The sequence below is a fragment of the Oreochromis niloticus genome, linkage group LG14 (genome assembly GCF_001858045.2).
Source record: "Oreochromis niloticus isolate F11D_XX linkage group LG14, O_niloticus_UMD_NMBU, whole genome shotgun sequence".
NCBI lineage: Eukaryota > Metazoa > Chordata > Actinopteri > Cichliformes > Cichlidae > Oreochromis > Oreochromis niloticus.
The window spans coordinates 8155624-8174605 of NC_031979.2; the positions used below are offsets into that span (position 1 = coordinate 8155624).

At 39.3% G+C, this 18982-nt stretch overlaps 1 long non-coding RNA gene across 1 annotated transcript; it reads right to left on the reverse strand.

The window, feature by feature from the left end:
• Window positions 1-2368, reverse strand: LOC109205050 (uncharacterized). The gene is made up of 3 exons (XR_002064517.2): window positions 1814-2368; window positions 1526-1596; window positions 1-786 (listed from the first exon to the last, which is right to left on the reverse strand). It is a non-coding gene; the product is annotated as an uncharacterized LOC109205050 (long non-coding RNA).
• Window positions 2369-18982: the final 16614 nt, after the last annotated feature.

The window sequence follows — 18982 nt, forward strand, 5'->3', positions numbered from 1 at the left end:
TTTCAATCATTAACATGGATTTTATTGACAAAAAGATAACCCTTCCTGGAACAATCCAAGAACAACTAACACTTATGCATGAACAAAGGCACATAGAAAAAAAAATCTAATGCAAACGCACATTTGAGCACAAAAGAAGGGGACACTTTCTCCCCACATCTGGAACAATGAAAAAGGGAATATTTGAGGCACATAACCTGCAGGTTTAGAAGTAGCTCTAGCTTTCTGAAAGTCTCACATTTAGGGCTGCTGCTGGCCATTTGGGTTCCCTTGGAGAAATTTGCAATGTAATTATATGCAAAGAACAACTAGAGTAAAACAAAAGCCTCATTGATATGTTGTAAGTTGTCACTTTAACACAAACTTTTACCAAAATAACTGAACGAATGGGACTGTGTTTGCAGAGTAAGCACCACAAGTGTCAATGTATAGCCTATTACAATGAACTGAGATGAAGATAATACTTAAGACAATGCTACACCTAAAGCAGGACAGAGTGACAGAGAAGCCTGTCAGCAGACAGTAACATACCAACTGGCTAGCACTAATGCTAGCTAAATGTGAATAGGATTTGCAGCCTATATTTCACTTTTCCCCTATCAAGCAGGCCACCCGTGCTGTTGACATTGACCATGAAACAGAGAACAGTGCTACTGAACAACAGATTATGTTATCCTCAGGATAAGAATAAGAACTTTTTATGCTCTCCACTAGTAGTCTGCATGTTGTTTCTTAGACGTGTTCCGCTCCACTTTGGATCCCTTGTCGGGGTTTATCTTAAGGCATCTGTCGAATGAAAAACAACTTCATTAAGAAACTGAGGACTGGACTGTATGTGTTTTTTACGTTTGCAATGAATCTAAGTGTAGATTGAGCTTGCTTTTGAGTGCGTGTGTGGACATACAGGTCATTGTGGAACAGAGGGGTGATGCAAAGATGTTTGGTTAACCTGTGAGTCTCTATTGCAAATACTGTTTCAGGGTAGTGAAACATCTGTGAACATCTACTACTCAAAGGTCTCTTTCTATAACTTGACATGAGCATGAATGAAGGATATTTCAGAGACAGCCATCTGAAACGCAAATATTAGTTATTTGTTGATTTATCAATCTACAAATCATCTCAACACTCAAGCATTGCTCAGTCTTATGTGTTTTAACTGCAAATGAAAGGAGATCTGATGATTTGATTTGGATTGCATAACTTTAGATTTCACTGTCTCATCATTCTTATAATTCAATGCATAAAATTGACTGGTGCCACCATACTGTTGCAAGAATTCCAAGGTTGCTGCTTGGGCTACTGGATAAGAAATGTCCGTGCAGTAGTAAGAGCCAAACATCAGGATAAAGTGCGTCGCTGAAGATAGTGATATGGCCATTCACAATGGCCTGGTCCACAGATAACATGAAGTGCTCGGTACATGTGTGTACATGAACAAGAGACAAGGGGACAAAAAAACAAGTCCACACATGACTCAAACAACTAACTGCAATGTTACAACTGATGTATATCAATTACATACACTGGCGTGCAGTTTGGGCCCCCCGGTCAACTGCAAGGTGTCCAAACTTTTGCTGTGGGCCTTTTCCTTTTCTGTTTTTTAAAGAAATAAAAAATATGAAAATGATTTTATTTAAAATTAAATGTCATCTGTAACTTTATGGCATTTGGAGATTATTTCATCTTCCACTTGCTTAACTGTTCACATTAACTGAAATTTTGACCATGGTTGCCCAAACATTTACATTAAAGCACCACAGCTGCGAAAGGTGTAATCTTTTGACATCTTTAAATGCAGCACAATACTCACCTTTACAGCTTACTGAATAAATTTGAGAACTCACGCCACTAATCTGTAGAGGAAGAAAAAAACCCTGATGAATCATGAAACCTGCCAAAATCCAAATACATGTATGCAATGTACGTTTATATGTAGTCAAATAATTCACCTCAGCTGCTTTAGCCTACTTCCTTTCCACGAAATAAAAGGAAATACTTGGCTTATCCTTTACATGTCCATTACATTTTACAGGGCAAAGCTAGCACAGTGGGTTACTTCTATTTCCTATTTCTCTCACTTCATCACGCAGCACATCTTGGCGCGCACGTCTCAGTAAACTACGAGCCATAGTGGTCAAGCAATGTCAAGTTAATTCTACTAAGCTGAGTTTGATATACTTGCCTTGCAGCACTGCATGGACGATCTTTCAACAACTTCTCTCTTCCACCGCGCTTTCCACAGCCATACCCGCGACCTTGTGGTTGTTAATTCAAATTCATTGGCTGATCTTTAGCGTCGTTATGTGTCCCAACATCCAATGGCATGTCACATTGTTTTCATGACCGCGCCCTCAGTCCAGGTGCAGAGGCCTATTTCTGTTCAGGAATGTTGTGAATACTTTGAGATTTATATTAATTGCAAATTCTACCTCTACATTTTTTTTAAATATATAATTAGCACAGTGTGGCTGTGCAATGTTTTATATGTTTTTTTAGTTTTTATTCCTATTAATTATATTTTCACTTTTTACCTCTGAATTATTGAAACAGAGCTAGATGACATAAAATTTTCAGCAAAATTATAATTCAAATACTCCTTTAATTATTAATTGTTCTCATTAATTTTAGATCATTTTATATACTTTTCCATAGTATTACATTTGAATTTAACAGTTCAATCTTTCAAATAACGGACAAATATTTGTGAAATTATGATACATTTGTGAATGTATTTTAACAATCTAATTATGTATATGTACAGAAAAATATATTTAAAAAAACAAGACAATTATGTTTTATTATATTTACAGTGATTTTATGTTATTTTACATTTGACATGTAAAATCAGTCTATTTATGTAAATTTAATGATATTCTAGAAAAACAGTACAAAACTGTAAAATACACAGTAAAATACTTTTATATTACAATTTGTTTTTTACAGTGTACAGACCGGTAAAATAAATATTTTAATTCCAGTTAATTACTTTATCACTGGGTGTGCTACTGTGCTGCGCTTAAAACATGCTATTACCACGCATAGTAAATAAATAAATCAGTCAAACGCGGCGCTTCTGGCCGATTTTAAACCGAAACTCTGAACATAACCTGCTCCTGAGGTATGTGCTCAGCGTACTCGTCAGGTCTTGCTGGCAGTTTGCGAGTTAAGCTGATAGCTATTTTATCCAGCAGTTGAAGACCTGTTTCTGGTGACCTATGTTTTTTTTCTTCTTCTTTATCACAATTATTATTATTATTATTATTATTATTATTAATTGTTTTGGAAACTTACCCAAATCGTCTAAATGTAACCTTAATGAAACAACGTCATTTTTAACGCCAATTTTCGCTTCTTCGATTTTCATAATTGTGCCCAATCATCGACTAGAAGCGTCTGGAGTTTGATAAGACGGATTACAAAGCTGAGAAACATCAGCAGTTCTCATCAAAACCATTTAAGCTGGAACACCGGTCACGTCTGCAAGCCATCTGAAGAGGGGTTTAAACTAAAGTTTCTGTGCCTGACTGCAGCTTGGACTGTGCTCAGTCAGACAAGCTCTTCAAATAGATATCTCTGTAAACTACTATGGTATTGCAAGAAATTAGTTGTTCATATAAATATATGGGTATGCATAATAGTTATTATTCATAGATACCTAGTTCCTGTTATTCATCTGAAAGAAACAGATAGAATGAGTGTGTTGTTACAATGGTAATGCCAGGAGAGGCAATATTGGTTCTGTGTACATTAATGTTTGTAAGAAAGTGGAAGAAGAGAGTGTCCTGTAGGAGGCAGTAAAATGGACACTGATGTTCTGAACATGTACTGAAAAGAAGGTTCAGTAAACAAGTTGCAACGATACTCCTGTGTAAGGCTCAGTTATTTTATTTTTATTTTTTGAAGATGCAACATCTTTTTGGCGACGAGGATTTTTAGGGGAAGGAGTTTGGGCAATCGGACTGAAACCCCCCCCCCCCCAAAAAAAACAAGAAGAATAAAGTGATGGAGTCGGCTACAGGTTCAATCCAAAGAATCAGACTTGGGATGAGTATACGGAAATACTCGAGCAGTTTTTCGCACCTAACGGATGCAGAAAAACAAAGAGTGATATTAATAAGTGTCGTCGGAGCAGCGACGTACAGCTTGATGCGAAATCTTCTCAGCCCGGCCAAGCCCAAAGACAAAACCTTCCAAGAGCTGGTACTTCTGATGAAAAATCACTTTGACCCGAAGCCCAGTGAAATTGTGCAAAGGTATAAATTCGACTCTCGCTCCCGCAAGGCGAATGAAACCATCATGGAATATGTGCTGCGTCGCCTGGCACAGGATTGTAACTATGGCAACACCTTACAACAGATGTTGAGAGATAGGATCGAATTAAGGATGACTGAATTCAGAGATGTCTCTTGTCAGAAATAGACCTCACTTTTGACAAGGCTTTGTCAATTGCAGTAGCTATGGAGACTGCAAATAGAAATGCACAGGATCTGGAGACCTCAGGGGCGACAGCAAAATGTTTCAGCCTCACCAAAGGACAACAGGAGAGTTGTACCTTTAAAGGAGAAAGCAAAGAGTGTTATCATTGCAAAGGAACCAACGACAGAGCAGCAGACTAAGTACAAACAAGAAAAATGTCATGCTTGTGGTAAAGTGGGACACATAGCCAGAGCTTGTAGAAGCAAGACTAAACTGAACCAAAAAATGTATGGATCGACATATATAAAGAAAGACAAGAAGCAGTGTTCACACTACAGTACTCACAATGTGGGCGAGAAAGCAGATAACAGCAAAACTGATAGCTCTGAAGATGACTCGTTCACTTTGAACTGTGTCAAGTGCAATCAAGGGCACAAAAGAAAACTGTTCAAGTTAGGGCGTGGCAGTGTGGTACACTTGAGAAAAGTAGACCCCTACACTGTGGATATGCACATTGGTGGGAAAAAGGTGAACTTTGAAATAGACACTGGATGTTGCCTAACAGTCATGAACGAAGCAACATTCAGAGAAACAGGGAAAGGCACCAAGCCCCCCAGCCTGCAGCCCATCAAAATCAAGCTGGAAACTTATACAGGGGATCCTGTTAAGGTGATTGGTGCAACACGAGTCAGCGTCAAATACAAGCAGCAGAAAAAACATCTGCCCCTGGTGGTTGAGTTCAAACTGTGAGACGTTTCCTCCAAACTCCGCATAATAAAGAAAATTGCGCTCCTTTTGCTCCCACTGGACTCTTTAATGATTTTTCTTTGTATCTGACATCAGATATGCCCCAAATTTGTACTGCTTTTCTTCTTTTCTTTACAGAGCCGAGCGGATTTGTATATTTGCAGCGCCATTCAAAACGGCAAAACCGAAAATATGGTCTGGACTTTAACACACTTACTTAGATTGACACGTTTTGCTTGCTTGATCTCAGCAAGCATAACACGTTCTGAGTGGAAGAAATAATACAAAAAATAGCGTGGCTTCTTCTGCTTTGCTGTGTGGTATTTTTTTTTAAATTCCATACAGCTGTAGGGAAAGCACTTAATTGCTGCATCCCATCGATCATGCACATCTAATATAGCTCAGGGCATTGTTTATCTATCTATATTATTCTCATTTAGAGATTTCACACCTATGATTTGTGCCATAGTTCTACAAGGTAAGTTTTACTGGGCAGCTTCTTATTTCTGAGAATGTTAAACCCAGTCTAGTCCCTGAATCCACTACAAGTTTTATCACTGCTGATTTTTAATCTAGAACTGATCTTACTTTTATTTTCTTCACTGTCTACGGATGATTCTTCATCATGGTACGTTATGACCCTGTCAGAAATATTAAAGAAACATTTATTTATTCATTTGTGAAACTGACTGATCTATAACCTAAATTATACATCAGTCACTATATAAATATATGTCATATATGTCATATAAAAAGTGACATTTTATGGGTTTTTAAAAAAAAATATTTGTCTGTGCTTAAATGTTAAATGTTTAAATCTTGATCTAATATTGAGTTTGAATACAACTAACACATGTGTGTCTGCTTTAATAAAATGTACAGTGTGTTGTAAGAGTCAATATATCAGAGTTAGCTCCACAAAGGAAATAAGGACAAATAATATTCTTTTTTTGTTGACATCATGAATGTATTTAACAGCTCATATTTACTTTTGGTTGAACAAGTAATAAGAAAAATATACACTATGTATTTTGTGTGTATTTGAACAAAGAGGAAGAAGCAGCTATGTTCAGATGCTCCCTTATTCACAAGAAGACATCGCTCCACATGTTTGATTTGGCAGAGTTTTTACACTGCATGGCCTTGAACTGGGAATTTTTAATCTGAATGAATGTGAGCGAATATACAAACTACTACACTATTTTGTGTATAGTAAATGCTAACTGTAAAACAAAACTTAGCAAGCTATTTTGACATTTTGTTTTTGGTTACCTCAACAAAAACATTTCAACAAGTCACTTCTACTTTTTCTTTACTTTTCTACTTCACTTTTTATTGTGTTGGAAATGACACCTGGCTTACATTAAACTTTAAAAAATTACATATTATCAACTAATTCCTATAGTGTGGTAGTGAGGATAAAAATTGAAAACACTGTTGGTCAGCTGCAAGAGTAGAATAGATACTTACATGTGATGCCCTATCTTGTCTTTAATGATGGTGCCCAGAGACAAATTATATTTCATTTAAACTTGCTTTAAACGCTTAGAGGCAAGACTTTGTTTGTTTCATTTTGAACTTGAATATGTCAAACTGTGACATATTTAAGTTGTTTTATGTGTTGTTTTATTCAAATTTCATTTTGATACTCAGCTCGCTAATTCCAGACTTAATTCCTGACATAAAATGTCGGTTTCATTGTGTTAGATGTCATTTAAGTTCAATAAAGAAAAACAAAGAACAACTTTATGAAGAAAAACACTATCAAAAGTGTGCAGTAATATCAACAGTTGATTTATTGAATTGGAAAAGTCACCACTGGGGTGGCTGTAGCTCAGGTGGCAGAGCAGGTCAGCCACTAATCAGAAGGTCGGTGGTTCGATCCCAGGCTGCATCCTGGCTGCATGCCAAATATCCTTGGGCAAGATACTAACCCCATGTTTGCCTACTGGTGGTGGTCAGAGGGCCCGGTGGCGCCTGTGTCCGGCAGCCTCGCCTCTGTCAGTGCGCCCCAGGGCAGCTGTGGCTACAATGTAGCTTGCTATTCGCCAGTGTGTGAATGTGTGTGTGAATGGGTGAATGACTAAATGTAGTGTAAAGCGCTTTGGGGTCCTATGGACTAGAAAAGCGCTATACAAATGCAGGCCATTTACCATTTCACTGAGCCATGTAAGAAACAGATTAAAAAAAACCCTTAGTGAGACAGTTGAAAGCTATTGTTGTGGCGCTGCTCCCACCCTAGCAATGGGGAGGAAGTGGACCCCAGCCACAGCTGTGCTAGAGGCCAAATCTGCTCTTCAGCATCGCGACATGGTGGGTCACATCCAACAGGGGAGAGGAGGATTTGGTCTTGGAGAAGTAACACCTCTCTGGCAACAGGCATCTGTAGCCAAACGTCGAAAAATGGTGGTGGAGGAGGTGCGTCGACAGGAGGAAACAGCCAGACATGCCATAGCTGTAGCGCTGGCCAAGCAGGGTCACTGGATGAATTGGGAAGGTGCTGAAAAGAGGAAACTCCCATGGAGTGAAACTTGTGGAATGGAAGCTAATAGGCTAAGTTTCATCATTCCAGCCACATATGATGTGCTGCCTTCCCCCATAAATCTGCAGCTGTGGTTTGGAAAGGGCCCATCTTGCCCCCAGCAACACTCAAGCACATGTTGGTTGGTTGTAGAACTAGCCTTACTCAAGGCAGATACACATGGTCCTCATGGTCCCCCCACAATCAGGTCCTCAGGTATCTAGCTGAGAAAGCTGAGTGCAAGAGGAAATCCATCAATGCTCAACCTTTGACGAACCAAGAGGAGCATTAGCATCCATCAGCATTTGTCTGGGAGGGATACAAGCCGAGGACTAGCCCTTCAACCCTGGACCTCATTTTTCCCGCAGAGGTCTGACATCACTTGGGCACCTAAGGCAGTCAGCTCTGCGACCTTTGGTCTAACTCCCAAAAACTTGTGTATGTCATTGAGCTGACGGTACCATGGGAGGGTGCAATTGAGGAAGCGTTTGAGCGTAAGAAGCTGCGGCATGCCAACTTGGGAGCTAAAGCGGAGGACAGAGGCCGGAAGATCAAGGTGCGCCCGGTGGAAGTGGGGCGCAGGGGCTTTGTTGCCAGTACAACATCAAAACTGCTTAGAGAGACTGGAGTCAGAGGACAGGTGCAACGGCAGGCTATGAAAGAATTAGCTAACACTGCTGAGAGGACCAGTCACTTTGTTTTGCAGTGAATTGATAGAAGAAATCAAATTTAAGAAAATTAAAAAGAAGAAAGTAGAAGAGAAAAAACAATTTAACATTAACCAGTGACACACTGCCAGGGCCTCCTTGAATGAGGGTGTCTAGTGATAATGGCCGAAACACCCAATAAATCCAAGGTCCACTACTGATGATTTTAATATAACCAAGATCAGATTTTGAATCCCTAAACCTAACCAAGGAAGGTAAAAAGAAACTAAAAAATGGCAGAATAGCTTGTGATAAAAGACCAAAACACCCTGTGAAGTTGAGGCACACAACGATGTGTCTTGCTGGTAAAGTTTCCAGGCTGCCTTTCCTCATAGTAGCCATCCCTCAAGACTTTCTCCACTTGAAGCAATGCATTATCGGGGATTGTAACATCTTGTCCTTTTATTGAATTCTGCTTAACCACTGAAAAATGCAATCTTTTAAATCATGAAAATTAATATTTTTAAACAATTGAGGAAAACACAATGCTAATAACTTTGATTTAAAAAAAATTGTGGTGTGATAGAAATGAGTGTGAACGTTTGAATAAGTGGTCATAAATTAGATGTTTTATGCATAATAAAATAGTATTTGTGGGCCTTAAACTGCTATCGTCTACAATCGGTAATTGATGATTTTAAAACTATAACTCTTTAAATCTCTTTCAAATTGTTGACAGCCCAGTACAATTCAAAATGTCTGGAAAAAATAGCCTAATTGTCACAGTTTGCGAGACAATGATGCAGGAGAAAGTGTTTCACACTGAGAATGAGCCTTTATTGCAGCTGTAAGAATTACCACAAAACCACCAACAAAAACCCAAACTGGGGTCAGCTAAACATGAAACTAGAAACATAAAACTAAACAACCTGAAACATGTAGCTGGAGAGACACTGGGGAAGATGAACAGGATGACCAAAAGACAAGATACAAAGAATGATACGCAGACACTCCGACGAAGAACAGAGGTAACCACGCACTATATATACACACAAGGTAACAAGGAAATGGCACACAGGAGGGAGACACAGCTGAACCTAATTAGACAAGACAACGAGGAAGCAAAACCCAAAACACTGAATATCGGACATGGGACTCTCTAAAGGAGGGGTAGGGAACTCCAGGCCTCGAGAGCCAGTGTCCTGCAGGTTTTAGATATCACCCTGGGTCAACACACCTGAATCAAATCATTAGTTCATTACCAGGCCTCTGGAGAACTTCAAGACATGTTGAGGAGGTAATTTAGCAATTTAAATCAGCTGTGTTGGATAAAATCTAAAACCTGCAGGACACCGGCTCTCGAGGCCTGGAATTCCCTACCCATGCTCTAAAGTAAAACAGGAAATACAAGACAGAAAACCACAATTCCCAGAATAAAACCAAAAACACAAAACACTGGGTCACAGACCCAGGACTGTGACACTAATAGACTTAACAGGTACTAAAATGTGATAGCATATTGTCAGACTGCGTGCTACTGATTGGCTAGTCAGTGGCATCATTTGATGGCTCATGAGAGTGTCTCTTTCACAAAAAATTGAAACACCATTTTTGAAACCTGGCAACGAGGGATGCTCTGCAGTGTCGCTATAACGACGACCACACACATTAGGTGGTGTGATGCCTCAAAGGCATTTATGTCATTTATCTTCAATGTTTGCTTTAAAATAATTCATTTGTATGTATTTAAGTTAAAAAGAACAGTAAAAAGAGTTAAAAATGTTAAGAAGATTTAATTTTGAAGGTGAACTTGCTAATAACCTCACTTCCTGGTGGGTTACCTGTATCGCTTCATTTCCTGTTTACTTCCTCTTCCTGGTTGCTCTAAGAGGGAGAGTGACATGCGGTCATGCTCTGAGGCTTATCCACAGCCATCCACTTGGGAACATTGTTCAGGCAACGCCGTAAGTGTATATATTTCATGATGAAGGTGTTAAAAAAGCATAAATAGCGGTATTTGTTAAAAACTATATTTTATTTGTAATTCCACAAATCAGGGCAGGGCCCGACTGCAAAAGACAATTAGGTCTGCAGAGAGGATCGTCAGCGCTGATCTTCCCTCCATCCAGGACCTGCACAGGGTTAGGGGTTAGGAAATGGTCAGAAAACATTGCTACAGACCCCTCACATACTGGACATAAACTTTTCAAACTGCTGCATTCTGGCAGGCGCTATAGAGCGCTGTTTACTAAAACCCACCGCTACAGTGACAGTTTGTTTCCCCAGGCTGTCATTCTGACGAACACTGGGAAATAACCCATTGTTATGCATTAGTTTCCAATGACTTAGTTTGGAAGCCTTGAGATAGAAGCATGGAAGGTTTCCCTCCAAATCCAGCACCATGGGACTGTATGCTGAAAGTGAAATAAAGGAGGCCAAAGACTGGTGAGTGTCAGAACCACTCTCCAAGATGAGAAAACAAACATCCATGAGTAGGGCTGGGCCACATCATACCGTTCACGGTAATACCGGTATAATGAAAATGAAATATCGCGATAGAATATGGATAAAACGCGCATGCGCACTGCCTTTGTTTTGGTGGTGACAGAGAATGAGAAGGGCGAAAACAGATCGTTGAATGAAACAGATGAACCAGAATTAGTTTGTAAAAATGCTGCAACTTCAGTGGTGTGGAACTGGTTTGGCTTTTGTCCGTCAGATACACACCAACGCACAATTTTTGGTAGAGCAAGCGGACCGTCATTATTACCGTGTTTTTCGGAAAATAAGTCACAATTAAAATCAATTCTTTGATTTTCTGAAAATCGACAGTGCCCCTTATAATCCGGTGCGCCTTATGTATGAATTCTGGTTGTACTTACTGACCATAAACTGATTTTATGTGGTACACGGCACTCAAAAATCTGTCAAAAAATGTTTTAGTACGAGTTTCGTAAGCTATGAACCCGCACCGCTTGACGGATTGTCATCACGGCTACCGTAGTCAGGAGCCTCGCGGAGTAATACGTTCAACATAATATTACCGTATTGTGTGTGTATAACCTCTATTTAAGTTTTGTGGATATTATACATGGTTATGCTGAGGATATGTCGGCCAATTTCCACCAGAAATGCCTTTTGGTTAAACTGTCAGCAAGGAATTTGCATTTGCACTGTTAAATTTTTATATAGCTTTAATGCACATAAAAAAAACAGCTGCTTGTTTAAGTGAAAATACATTGATGGGGGTTTTTTGTACTAATAAAATCGTGGAGTTGTAAAGCATTTTGTCTTGCATCAACTATATCGTCAGTCATATTATTATCGCAAATTTTCAAATATATATCGTGATAAATATTTTTGGCCATATTTCCCTGCACTATCCATGAGTACATCAGGAAGATGGCCACAAATGACCATGTGCTTAGTGAATACCTCAGGCAGCAGAAACCCATGAAAAAAGAGGAACAAAGAGAAGAACCATCATGTAAGGACAGGTCCCTGCACGGTATGCACCACTGGCAGATAGAGGATAACATAACAGGAGGCAGGGCATACATGGAAGTCCACAACCAAGTAGCTGTAATAATATACTCTACTCTGCACCTGGTCCAAAAGATTCCTAGGAACAGCCAAGATACTGTGCGGGACGCCTCAAGCTCCCAGGCCACTAGCAGAGGACCCGAGCTTGAAGGACAAAGACCGCCCACATGAGCGAGAGGGGAAATGTATATATGTTGTATATGCTGCCTATTTAACAAAACGTTTTGGGATGTTTTTGCATGAAGAGAGCAAAGTAAACCAGAGTCAAACTCCTTATTTGTGTGCACAAACTTGGCATATTAAATTCTGGTGATTCTGGTCAAAAATTCCTAGATCTTGTGGAAAGGGTCCCAGAAGATTTTAAGCTCTTATAACTGGATGGGTGAAGCGACATCATGTTAAACCCTTTGGATTCAGAATGAGGTGTCACTCAAGTTCATACTAGAAAAATTTGCATTTCCTGCGAAAATGCTGTGTGGATGCCTTAACGCTGAAGTTGCCTGCTGAAAACGCTGAAAAAGTTGAAAACTTGCAAAAAGTTATATGGCGGTGAAGAAACTGAAAATTCTGCTGAAAACAGGTGAAGAAGCAGAAAATTTTTGCTGAAAAGTGGTGAAAAGCCAAAAATTCTACTGAAAGGGGTAAAGATGGAGAAATTTTTGCTGAAAAGTGGTGAAAAAAAACATTGCCCTGAGCAGGATTCGAACTTGGCCCTCCTGGTCTCAAGGTAGCCACTCATCTCACTGAGCCAAACTCATTCTGACAAAGAATAGGTGGAGAGACTGACAATTTTGCTGAAATGAGCAGAAGCTGCTGAGAATTGTGCTGATAAGAGGTGAAAAGGCTGAAAATTTTGCAGAAAAGAGGTGAATCAGCAGAATTTCTGCTGAAAAGAGGTTTTTTCTGAAAACAGCTGAGATTTGTGCTGATAAGAGGTGAAAAGGCTGAAAATTTTGCAGAAGAGGTTAATAAGCAGAATTTGGGCTGAAAAGAGGTGAAAATTGTGTTGAAAAGAGGTCAATCAGCAGAATTTCTGCTGAAAAGATGGAAAGAAGCAGAACATTGCACTGAAAAGAGGTGAATGAGCAGAATTTCTGCTGAAAAGAGTTTTTTTTTCTGAAAACAGCAAAAAAACTGAATATTTTGCTGAAAGGTTACCCCCTTTCAGATGCTTAAATTTGTGTTGAAAAGAGTTAAAAAAGTATAACTGTGAACTGAAAAAAATTGTTTCCATAAGCGGGATTTGAACCCAGGCCTCCCAGTCTGAGAACGGCTGCTCATCTCACTGAGCAAAATAGTTGCATGTTTAATTATCTGGGAATTGACCCTGATTTATTTATTTATTTAGATAGAGATCATGACCCCCCCCCGCACAAAGTTACGCTACGCCCATGTAGGTTGGGCAGCTTTGATAAAATATTGTGTCAAAATTTTACCCAATTGTTAGGGTTGAAGATGAGCCTCAGAAGAAGCCACATCATTCTTCACAAACTGCCTTTTTCAACTAGACTGTGACCTGATCAGATATCACTGGACTTCTCCACTACTATGAACTAAAACATGGTAAGTAAAAAGTGAATTCTAACAGTTTGAAAATCATAGGGTTGGTAATGCAATTTATTGGTTTATTCTGGAACTTTACCTACTCATTAAAGGTCTTTTAACAGATAACATCAGCTAGCTTGTGGTGAAGAAATTTATTTCTACTTAAAAATGATTGATATCATCTTTTAAAGTTACTATTTGAAATGAGGCTGAGGTTGATCTGTTTGACAAACTATTTAGAGATCACTGTATATAGAACAAAGAAAGTATCAGATTGGGTGTTGCATTTGTGGGAAAAAGGTAAAAAAGAAAAAGGAGCACAGTCTATCTAAACTATTTAATTTAATTCAATTATTTAATTTAACCTAAATGACCCCATGTCGATAACAACATCTTTTTATTTTAAAATTTAAAGGAAATGATCATTTGTCCCATTTAGATTTTTTAAAGATAGATTGCACCAATACTCTGACCACCTTTTTTCCCTCATTCACTAGACCGTGCAAAGGGCACGCACATCCCTGCGCTTAGCTCGCTTGCTACTAATGAAAACGTGATGGCAACAGCAACATACCTGAGTATTTATACTGCCCCCACCCAATATTTAGCCACCATCTTGGATCCTCACTCGGAGACCTCGGTAGCTTTAAGGTCCGTCACTCCAAAGTTTACGTGTAACCAAAGTAAAATAAAAAACACTAATTTAATGCCTTCTAAATATTGTTTGTATTAAGCCATTTGGTTCTTAGTCAACACACAAGGCTAAGTTAAAGGGCAGCAGGACTGGACTGGGACAAAATATCAGCCCGGGAATTTTGACTAGAGACCGACCCACCAGGTATAATAGGAAAAGCCATAAAGCCTTTGAATGAAAACAAACACTGTTGTGACAGTGATGTTGTTGAGATTAGAGCTCTCCCTATCCCTACATTTATTCCCACAATGTACACTGTTTTGTTGGTATATATGTATCAATCAAAGAAACTTAAACCTACACTATCCTCCCTATTATGTTATTCTAAACAGTACTTAACTGAAAGCAAAAGACTGCTTGGTCGAGTTAACCCCCTGAACTATCTACAACACATGGTAGAAACCTGAAATTAAGACAGAGAAGACTTTACTATATACAATAATGGATTTCTATACAATTTACACCAGATGAAAACTTTGGTTGTAAGATTTGGGTAATTATTTAATATTAGATAGACATTTTAAATGAGAATAAGAAAGAAAAGTATTTCTTCGTGCCCCCCTTTCCCTGTTAATGCCCTACCTGGCCCCCTGGCAAAACTTTGCTAGACCCGCCCCTGCACAGTTACCAGCTGTCAGCCACGAAGAAAAGGATCCTGGTGTTATTTGTCTCTCAGGAACAGTTTATAACTTCCCTTCAACTCATTCATGTCACCTAAAAGGTAAACCTGTTTCTCCATCACCTGTTCAGCTCTGATGATTCAGTAAGGACATCTCCTGGTTTCATCTGCATGTTTCCCTCTCACCACATATCCAAACCTATATCATGACCAACAGCTTTTACGGGTCCAGCAAACATCAGCTGATACTAGAAATTAATATTAAATCAATTATAACAACAGCTGATCAAGCTTAAACGTGCTGCTGTTGTTTAGCATCTGCTGGTTTCTTCTTGCGCAAACTGGGCGATAAACAAAAAAGAGAGACGTTCATGATTGAAGTAGCAACAGGAGAGGGAGGGGGAGAGAATGAGAGAAGAAGAGGCAGCTGACAGCGTAAAGATGCAGAATAACTCCAGCTTTGTGTCTTTTTTCCATTGTAGCTGTCCGGGACAAACTGCGTTCCTTTTCAGCTCAATACGAAACGTGATTTTCTCTGAATATGGGACGTATTCAGATTCCGTTTTTTAGGGGACGGTTGGCAACTCTACTAATTAACCTTATGAAATAAAATAAAATTCACTATCAGTAACATCATAGCACCCACCCAGCTGTGTAGAAACTCCATCATGCTAGCTAGTACGCAGTACGAGTTATTGTAACAGACTGTAAAAACGAAAATAAACTACACCTAAACTTGGTTTATATGGTTGATGGCATTACCTTGGCCTCCAGTAACAGTGTGAGGAACCTTGGAGTCATTTTTGACCAGGACATGTCCTTCAATGCACATATTAAACAAATATGTAAGACTGCTTTCTCCCATTTGCGCAGCATCTCTAAAATTTTAATATCCTATCTCAGAATGACACTAAAAAACTAGTTCATGCATTTATTACTTCCAGGCTGGACTACTGTAATTCATTATTATCAGGAAGACCTAAAAACTCCCTGAAAAGCCTTCAGTTAATCCAAAATGCTGCAGCAAGAGTCCTGACAGGGACTAGAAAGAGAGAGCATATTTCTCCAGTATTGGCTTCCCTTCATTGGCTTCCTGTTAAATCCAGAATTGAATTCAAAATCCTGCTCCTCACATACAAGGTCTTAAATAATCAGGCCCCATCTTATCTTAATGACCTTGTAGTACCATATCACCCAATTACAGCAGTTCGCTCTCGCACTGCAGGCTTACTTGTTCCTAGAGTGTTTAAAAGTAGAATGGGAGGGAGAGCCTTCAGTTTTCAGGCCCCTCTTCTGTGGAACCAGCTTCCAGTTTGGATTCGGGAGACAGACACTATCTCTACTTTTAAGATTAGGCTTAAAACTTTCCTTTTTGGTAAAGCAAAAAGTTAGGGCTGGACCAGGTGACTCTGAATCCTCCCTTAGTTATGCTGCAATGGACGTAGGCTACCGGGGGATTCCCATGATGCATTGAGTTTGTCCTTTCCAGTCACCTTTCTCACTCACTATGTGTTAATAGACCTCTCTGCATCGAATCATATCTGTTATTAATCTCTGTCTCTCTTCCACAGCATGTCTTTATCCTGTTTTCCTTCTCTCACCCCAACCGGTCGCAGCAGATGGCCCCGCCCCTCCCTGAGCCTGGTTCTGCCGGAGGTTTCTTCCTGTTAAAAAGGAGTTTTTCCTTCCCACTGTCACCAAAGTGCTTGCTCATAGGGGGTCATATGATTGTTGGGTTTTTCTCTGTATCTATTATTGTAGGATCTACTGTACAATATAAAGCGCCTTGAGGTGACTGCTGTTGTGATTTGGAGCTATATAAATAAAATTGAATTGAATTGAATTGAATCTGACCCAGATAGACTGCAGCTCAGAACTTCATACCTGAAGTTTAGTTCACCTGACACTCAGACCGGCGGCCGCCTTGGGTCTCTCCTCCTCCTGCCTCCCTCCATGAAAAACCTTCTATTGTAATTCTGGCAGATTGATGGAGTTCATTTTAAGCATAGTCCACAAATTTTCTATAGTGCTGGTAATTCCAGAACCTTAATGCTAGACTGCTTTATCGATTAACCAGTTTTAATGTGTCTTTGAGATCATTGTCCAACTGGAACACCCAAGTGTGTCCAAGTTTCAAACCTCTAGCTGTTGATTTGAGGTGAAGCTGAAGAATTTGAATGTCACTCACGGCTATGTGGCAGGCAGAGTAGGACCCAAATGCAGGACTCTGAGTCGAGGATTTGACTTGGAAAAAAAAAAGCAACTGTAATGCTGTGACTTAAAAGTTTCAAAAATGATATAAAAAAAATACAAGAAATCAGGTACAAAGCTAAACTAGGAAACTCAGAACCAGGAGACTTGAAAACACACAACAAAAAACAATAGAGAGACTGAGACAAGGACACAAAAGCTTGACATTAGGACGGGGGATAAACATGGAAACACATGACAGACTGGAGAGACAAAATACAGAACAGACAGCAGCAGGAGATACTGAAGACAGAACATACATGACAGCAGGCAACCCCCCACCCAAAAATAGAAATATTAAACACAGATGCACTAGGAAATACAAAACTACAAACTAACTAATACAGGACAAGAAGATGAAAATCTGTTAAATCCAAAAGAAAGATTCACAAAACCATCATAAACTCACATACTGGGTCAAAGACACAGGACCATGACACTATTGGTTTTTGTCCTTCATTACTCCATGCACAGCTAAACTGCTCCCACCACCATGCTTGATATCTGGTAGTGTTCTTAGGTTTGAAAGCCTCAGGTTTAAACATACCTAAACAAGCATACCTTTTGCCATTGTGGCCAAATAGCTCGATCATTGTTTCTTTGGATGATAAAACTCCAGAAGTCATTTGTCCTGTTCATGTGGGCAGGTGCAAATTTCAGCTTGAAGGTGATGATTTTGCAGCATGGGCTTTTTTCTGAAACCTTCTCAGTTCACCGTGAAGTAAAACTCACTGGACATTGGCCCTAGTGTTACAGCACTTGCCTGTTCATGCCACAGTTAAACTTTTGTGGTTTCTGGGTTGTTCCTCAACATCGTAACCAATTTCATCTCATCAGAATGTAATGGTTTGGGCCTTCTTCCAAGACTTGGCAAAGTGGTGACACATCCAGATAACTTGTACATGCAATGAACTGTTTAAACTGATCTTGGAATCTCCAGTTGTTTAAAAATGGCTCCAAGAGACTTTCCCAAATCTACAGTTCTCCTTCTTAGATCTTCCCTGAGTTACTTTGACTTTCCCATTGTTGTCAGTATTGGTCAGTCCAGTGAGTGCTGTCAAACAAATCCTTATATCCTGGCAAGTAGAAACTACCAGTTGTAGTCAATTATGATGACTAAGAAAAGAAGTTAATAGGTCTTGGCAAATGATGACTATATTGAACTTGACAGAATCAACTTGCATGTACAATAGGGAACATTAACAACAGTAAAATGTAATGGCCAGTCTAGGAAATTCAGCCAATCTTCAGTGTCTAATAGCATTTTCAGTGATGACTTTTGGATCATTTCAAATCTGCAGATGAGATAATCAGTCGTCTTACAGTCTGTTGTAGGCTTACACCAACACCCTTCCATCTGGTGGGACTTAATTAGGCCTTGAGTCGTTGGCTCCACTAGTGAGGCTCTCACAAATAAAACAAAAGCCTGAGTCTTATGAAAGCACTTAAAACATACAGAAGAGATGAGCGTCGAACAGTGCTCTATGTAATGTTTGCAAAAATATTTACAAAATATTGTGATAAGTCAATTTTAAACCAGCTTTTCTGTTGAATGCTTAATTATTCTTAATCCATCCTCAACATTGTTCATTCATGTGGTACTTTACATGCATACACACACCCATCTGTCAGAGTTATTCTTATGTATACGCTTTTTTATTTGCCAAAAGAGAAATGAGGAGATTGATTTTACTTATACCTCTTGATTAAATATTAGGCCAAAACAACAACGGTATGAGAAAAGGTGGTTTGTTTCATGTCCATGACAGTATGTAGTTCCACATGCGGTGACTTCCGGAAGTCTCTGGTTTTTTTTGGTGGGGGGGACACACACACACACACATCTTCTCATGTCAGAGTGTTAAATCTGACAAATTTATTACATGATACTGATCAAGATATTAACTGAATGTAAACTGAAGACAAGTAAAGACGCAGTTGTGCTTTGTGCAGCTGAGTTTTTCTCACGGTTTCTAGTGAGTTAGCCACCGATCTAT